We start from the raw sequence: 7574 nt of genomic DNA, 5'->3' as shown, positions 1-7574 counted from the left end.
AGCACTAGAAACTGTTGCAGATGTATTTCATCGTGAGATGGACTATAGCTTCTCTTGATGACCTAGTCATGTTCCTCCCAGTGTAACCTGCTGTGCAAACTGCTCTATTTGTAAGGAGAGCGGGATGATATGCAGGGGAAGTACTCCTAAACAGCAGCCCCGAGTCCCTGATATCCCATCCCCTAAGTCCATTTCTTCTTCCTTAGTTGTCTCCAGTCTCTTCACCTTTGAGCTTAATACTCTTTTTTTGGTGGAACTTAGCTGCAGTTCCTTCCTACCTACACAGACGAGGTGGCCGAGTGGTGAAGGCGATGGACTGCTAATCCATTGTGCTCTGCACGCGTGGGTTCGAATCCCATCCTCGTCGATCCAGAGGGGCAGTTTCTGTGATCTGCTGTGTGTGAGCAGATCATTGTGTGCTCCCGAGTAAGCCTTTGTTTGGTGATGTGAAGGTTTGGAGGCTGTCTTGGGCACAGTGACCATGAAATGATAATAATTTTGATTCTTCGTAGAGCTGGCACCTGGTACCTTAGACTGGCACCTGGCACCTTAGACGTAGAACTGCCACCTTAGACTTTCAGAGAGGCTTGTCCTGTTTAGAGCTGGTGAACAGTGTCCCTTGGGAGACAGTCCTGAAGGGCAAAGGAGCCCAGGAAGGCTGGACACTCTTTAGGAAGGAAATCCTTAAGGCACAGCAGCAGGCTGTCCCCATGTGCCAGAAGATGAGCTGGCAGGAAAGACCTGCCAGGCTAAACAGAGAGCTCAGTAAGAAAAGGAGTTTGTGGCTTTTGGAAGAAGGGGCAGGTCACCCAGACTACAAGAATGTCATGAGGCTATGCAGGGAGAAGATTAGAAAGGCCAAAGCCCAACTAGAATTTAATCTGGCTACTATTGTAAAAGACAGTAAAAATTATTTCTGTAAGTACATTAACAACAAAAGGAGGGGTAAGGAGAATCTCCATCCTTTACAGGATGCTGGGGGAAACATAGTAACAGAGGACGAGGAAAAAGCTGAAGTACTTAATGCCTTCTTTGCCTCAGTCTTCAGTAATAAGACCAGTGGTTAGCTTGATACCCAGCCCCCCGAGCTGGAAGAAGGGGATGGGGAGCAGAATGCACACCCCATAACCCAAAAAGATACTGTTAGCAACCTTCTACACCACTGAGACACACGTAAGTCTATAGGGGCAAACAGAATCCACCCAAGGATAGTGAGGGAGCAGGCGAATGTGCTCACCAAGCCACTTCCCATCATTTACCAGCCGTCCTGGCTAACTAGGGAGGTCCCAGTAGAATGGAGATTAGCAAATACAACACCTACCTACAAGAAGGGCCAGAAGGAGAATCTGGGGAATTACAGGCCTGTCAGCCTGACTTCGGTGATGGGGAAGGTCATGGAGCAGATCATCTTGAGTGACATTACATGGCACATGCAGGACAACCGGGTAATCATGCCCAGTCAGCATGGGTTTATGAAAGGCAGGTCCTGCTTGATTGACCTGATCTCCTTCTATGACAAGATGACCCACTTAGTGGATGAAGGAAAGGCTGTGGATGTTGTGTACCTGGACTTTAATAAAGCCTTTGACATTGTTTCCCACAGCATTCTGGGAGAAGATGGTGGGCTCCTGGCTTGAATGAGGATACGCTCGCACTGGGTTAAGAACTGGCTGGATGGCTGGGCCCGAAGAGTGATGGTGAATGGATTTAAATCCAGTTGGTGGATGGTCATAGGTGGTGTTCCCCAGGGCTCAGTATTGGGGCCAGTTCTCTTTAACAACTTTATCAATGATCTGGATGAGGGGAGCAATTGCACCCTCAGTAAGTTTGCATATGACACAAAATGAGGGGGGAGAGTGTTAATCTGCCTGAGTGTAGGAAGGCTCTACAGAGGAATCTGGACAGGCTGGATTGATGGGCTGAAGCCAACAGTATGAGGTTCAGTAAGACCAAATGCCTTGTCCTGCACTTGGGTCTCAACAACCCCATGCAACACCACAGACTTGGGGATGAGTGGCTGGAAAGCTGCCTGACAGAAAGGGATCTGGGGCTGAACATGAACCAGCAGTGTGCCTAGGTGGCCAAGAAGGCCAATGGCATCCTGCCCTGCGTCAGGAACAGTGTGGCCAGCAGGGCTAAGGAAGTGATTCTCCCCTTGTTCTGGGCACTAATGAGGCTGCACCTCAAATACTGTGTTCAGCTTTGGGCCCCTCACTACAAGGACATTCAGGTGCTGGAGCATGTCCAAAGAAGAACAACAGAGCTGGTGAAGGGTCTGGAGCACAAGTCTTATGAGACGTGGCTGAAAGAACTAAGATTGTTTAATCTGGAGAAAAGGAAGCTGAGGGGAGACCTTATTGCTCCCTACAACTACCTGAAAGCAGCTTGCAGACAGGGGAATGTTGGTCTCTTCTCTCACATTACAAGGAATAGGACAAGGCCTATAGTCTTCAAGGCCAGGCTGGATGTGGCTTTGAGCAACCTGGTCTAGTGGAAGGTGTCCCTGCCCAGGTCAGGGGGGTTGGAACTAGATGATTTTTAAGGTCCCTTCCAACCCAAACCATTCTATGATTCTATGATTCTATGACAAGAGGAAATGGCTTCAAGTTGCATCAGTAGAGGTTCAGACTGGATATTAGGAAAAATTTGTTCATGGAAAGGGTTGTCAAGCATTGGAACAGGCTGCCCAGGGAAGTGGTGGAGTCACCATCCATGGAGGTATTTAAGAGACGAGTTGATGTAGTGCTTAGGGACATGGGTTAGGGTAGATTTGGCAGTGCTAGGTTGATGGTTGGACTTGACAATCTTAAAGGCCTTTTCCAACCAGAACTATTCTACAATTCTATGATTCTGATTTTATTTAGGTTATCTTCAGCTGAAGATTACTGAGGCCACAAGTTGTTTGAGGACTTTTTTCAAAGGGGGAAAAGGTGTTGAAATGTTGTTTAAATGTTTGAAAACATAGCAAAACACAGTGATTGCATTATTTTTTTGTTTTAATACCCATACCATAAAGACAAAAAAATAAATTCTATATTGGATGGGTTGAGTTTTTTATTGCTTGAAATTTTTACAGTGGGCTTGGATAGCTCATATTGCTTGATCTCAACCAGAAGTCATCAAATGCATGCAGGAACTGCTGGCTGAAATTCTGGGTCCAGATTTATGAAAGCAAATGAACTGATAACAGTGCCTCTGGCCTTTGAAACCTGGGCAGAAGAGTTTTTCATTAGTGTTCATCATCCTACATGTTTTTTTTTCACATGTGGTTTAATTAACTCTGTGGGAGCTAGAGAAAAATAATACTGAAACAGAATGGTCTTGCAGGAAAATAGGAAGAATATGTTGCTTTTTAAATCTGTTTCTTTCTCAGATGAAAATCACAGAATGCTGGTGGTTGGAAGGGACCTTTGGAGATCATCTAATCCAACCTCCCTGCCAAAGCAGGTTCGTCTACGGCAGGTTGGACACGAACGAATCCAGGCAGGTTTTGAGTATCTCCAGAGAAGATGACAACCTCTCTGGGCAGCTCGTTCCAATGCTCTGACACCCTCAAGGTAAAGTTTTTCATCATGCTGGGGAAATAAAGCCAAATCCTGTGAAAAGGTTTAAGATCCAACAGGCATGCCAAACTCTTCATGGAATAGTACGTGGATATCAGCAGCTCATGCACGAGGCAAACTTAGGCTGACGGTCTTCTGATATAGGAGGGGAAAATAGTGAGGAGATATAAAAATAATGCCATTAAATCACAAAACATACAGTATTTCTTAATACAATCAATGGTGTATTATAAAGGTTGATTATCGCCTACTGAGTCTAATCTATCTTACTTATATAGTTCAAGCTGGCTCTCAATCCTAAAATGTGTCTTGGAGGCAGATACCAATATAAAGGTTTTGAATTGCCCCTTGAGGAATCAGATTCTCGTTCTGTGTTTGCAGAGGAAATGGGGAGACAAGTTTGAAGAGGCTAAAGTGTATCTGTGAATCCCCTCCTCCTCACCTTACCTTTCCAAAGGTTTTCAAAAGAGTTTTGTATGGTTTTGGTACTGAAACTCAGAAGAGGATAAGCAAGTATTTGGGAAATAGATTTGGTAACTATTGTGTGATGGATCGATACTGAAGAAGTCAGCCTACGTTCTGTGGTAGGACTGGGAAAAATTGCTGGAAATAAAGTTGATTTGAAATGATGCCTTTTTATCTGCAGAGTGTACATAAAGATTTGTTACAATAAAGGTTGAGGTTTCTTTTCCTTAGTTTCATGTACACTACTTCCTTCATGTGCCCAGCTCAGCAGCAACCACAGACACATTTTTAAAACTCTGTAATTAAGAATATCAACTTGCTACCCTGACTTGTGTTCCCAAAGCATTCAGGGATTCTAATAATCATAGCTGTCAGAAATCATGTCCCTCACAAATTGTGTGTAGATCAGCTCATCCTTCTGAAGTGAGTACTCAAACACACCAGCCCTAGCAGATTTGGTAAGCAGTATTGTCTTGCTTTAAGCTTACTAAAAGTGTCTTTTTCTGCAGACCTGCACCTGGACACAACGGGGCTGAATAATGTCTTTCGGATTGGTGATCATCAGGTTAGGCCTTCTAAACCCCTTAGTAATAGAGGGTGGACAAGGTCATCCAAAATAACTGAATCCAACAAGAATTTGTGTGTTGTGAGTAGTAGCTCTAAGGGAGCTCGGGAAGCTTTTTTGCTGAAAGATACTAATTATTATGTTGCATTGTACTGTATTGTGACAAGTTTCTAGGGCCTAGTTTTGGTCCCCTCTGGCTCAAGAGCGATGCTGCATAACAATAACTGTCTGGCAATCTTCATTCCCGCTGTACCCATTATTAATGTGCACACTCCACACTGATTATTCACAGGTCTGAGGTCCAGAGGATGATAGAAATATTCCTCAAGATTGGTATTGATTTTTCTTATCTTCATGTTATGAATTTCTTTCTGCCCCATGACTACTCCACATTTTCTTCTGAAAAGTTTTGAAGTGGACCAGCATTTCTATGGCCTCGTGACAATATATTCTTATCACTGTGTGTCTGGGAGGTAGGTCAACAACAGCCCTCAGCAAACATGACTGCTTTTGCTATGAGGGGCTGCAGGAGCTGTCTTCATGTTTACAAGGTTTCACTTTGAGCTTTATTTGCTCTGTCTTTGTCTTCCAGCTGCCTTACTTGCATGGCAACAAGTAATTTCTGGAACATCCCAACAGAATGTGAGCTGTTTTATTCAACAAGTTGGGGCAGGCCAGTATTATTGCAGGTGACTTGTGCTTGAGCATCACCCGAGGAAAAGGCTGGATACGAAAAGAACAACTTGGTACTAACTGAACTTCCAAAGAGTGTACACACAGTTACCAGGACTGAGCAGATAGGACTGCAGTGATTTTATGAACCAAAGTCTTCTCTTGCCCATTTGTACTTTTTTAAGCCCTTATGCCTAAAACACCTGAATATAGTATGAATTCACAGTTTAACAGCAGGCCCATAGGATGCATTTCTTACTGTCAGTGTGGACATTCTTTTTACATGAGCTTAGCTAAGAAAAGCCTCTAGTGTAGCAAGAAAAGTAGGAAGACATTTCTGCATGTGCTCAGGCTGCAGACAGTGTACACATTTACAGTAATTGAATGCTGAATGAACGGAAAGTTCCTCTGAACTGCATCAAACATTAGGCGAATTCTTTCTCAATTAGCTATCATGTATTCCTATAGCAAGTTTTGCAATTCATATAAAATGTATAGAATTAAAATATTTTTAATCTATTATATAAAATTTAGTGAAATATTTTTATAAAAATTCATGGTTTTCCTGAAGCATCACCTGTTTTTAATAATTTTAAGATGTCAAGAAATACATGTCATTGACATTTTGGGTGTGAGTTGCAACAGCAACCGATGGAATCAAGCATACATTGTCAGTTGTGCAGTATGCTAGTCTGTGGCTACTACCCCTGCACTTCTACTTCACCTCTCCGTTATTTTTGCGTCTACATCTTGCTCTGTCATGTGCCTCTTCTGCTACAACTTTTAGCATGTTTTCTTGCAGAGTGTCTGGCCCAGGACTATTCTCTTTTTATTTTCTATTGAGCCTTCCTGACAGAACCACTCATTTGTTTTCTTGTCTGCATGTGCTATTGTCAGCCTACACCTTATTATATTCATCTTCAGTTAGTTGCCTTTTTTCTTCTTCGTCTTCTTTTTTTTTTTTTTTTTTTAAAGAGCCTCTGTGTTTCTAATCCATAACTCACTGTGGGAAGGACACGCTGATTGAAAACCTCTCTCTCCAGGCAGAATGGCAAATTGCTTTTCATTATATGATTCACATTTCTTGAAGTTTTCAATTTCACCTAGGTCCACTTGTATTGAAAAAAACCCATAAAGACAACCAAAGCCAAATAAAGACAAAACAAAAATACCTTTTATGCATTATGTTGAAAGTAAATATTTTAATTTGCATCTCTTTAAATGCATTTTACTGCAGGAGTGCAAACCTATGACTATTAGAAGCTGAGGCTAGATGTATTTATTGCTAAAGACAACCTGGTGATTTATTGGTAGGGCAAAGAAAAATGCAGGAGAATTTCAGCAGTAATATCTTTCATAGTGGCAGGGAGGATTCTGTCTAGAGCCCTGTGCTCACAGTTTTGCTTGCAGCAGTCTAGGAGTAGCTTGTTGTGGGATGCCTGATCCTCTCTTTTGTAACTTGACTGTGATGAAGAGCACCAATGATAGTGTACTAGAATCTGGCTTTCTGGAGTTACTTGTGGAGCAAAATTTTTCCCTTATAAAGATGTGTTTCTCCTTTTCTTCCATTGATCATGTATTAATGAATTTCTTTGAAAAGACTAACTCACTTGGTATGGATGCACTTGAAGTTTGATTTTACAGTATAAAAGTGATTTATTTCTTAGTTGTTGAAAACCCCACTTATGATAAATGCATCTGTTCCTCATTCATGAGCTTACAAAGGGTATGGAACATCTTTTCACAGAAAACTAATGAAATTGCTGTCAGATATGGAAGGGCTAAGAAAGCGCATTTTAGTTTCTTCCCTAATGTTTTTCTGCAGACACGCACTCATAAACACAGACACATAGAAAGGTCAGAGTCAAGCCTCCAGCAACTGTGAAAGTTAATTTTCTTTGCTTCATTGTTGTTGTTTTTATTTTCTTTCTTTATTTATTATTTTTAATTTACTGCAATTCCTGAGCAATTATCCTATCTGTAACTCTTACAGAAGCTCCAGACAGAGAATCATTTCATAGCTTATCTGGGGATCGCCACATTTCATACACATATTGTACACTGCTTCATGTCTTCATATTTGTACCAATCTGTTAGGATGGCATAGTTTCAAGTTGGTCAGACTTGCTCTAGGAAATTAAAGAATCTGCTAAGATTGGTATGAAGCAAGGAACAGGAGACTAGTGAAACTTTCCCCTCCTCAGAACATCTCAAAGCTGCTGGGTTGAGTTCTGCTCTCTGGTCCTTCTGCAGAACTGGAGGAGCCCGTTATGTATTCCCTTCAGCCTTTTCAAAACATGCATGGATCC

General features: G+C 42.2%; 1 non-coding gene across 1 annotated transcript; it reads left to right on the top strand.

The window, feature by feature from the left end:
- The first annotated feature begins 285 nt into the window (after positions 1-285).
- TRNAS-GCU lies at positions 286-367 on the top strand. The gene has a single exon. It is a non-coding gene; the product is annotated as a tRNA-Ser (tRNA).
- Positions 368-7574: the final 7207 nt, after the last annotated feature.

This window comes from Eurypyga helias, unplaced genomic scaffold (assembly GCF_000690775.1).
Source record: "Eurypyga helias isolate BGI_N326 unplaced genomic scaffold, ASM69077v1 scaffold6474, whole genome shotgun sequence".
Taxonomy (NCBI): Eukaryota; Metazoa; Chordata; class Aves; order Eurypygiformes; family Eurypygidae; genus Eurypyga; species Eurypyga helias.
The sequence above is the reverse complement of the archived record's forward strand: the minus strand, read 5'-3'. Positions and strand labels throughout refer to the sequence as shown.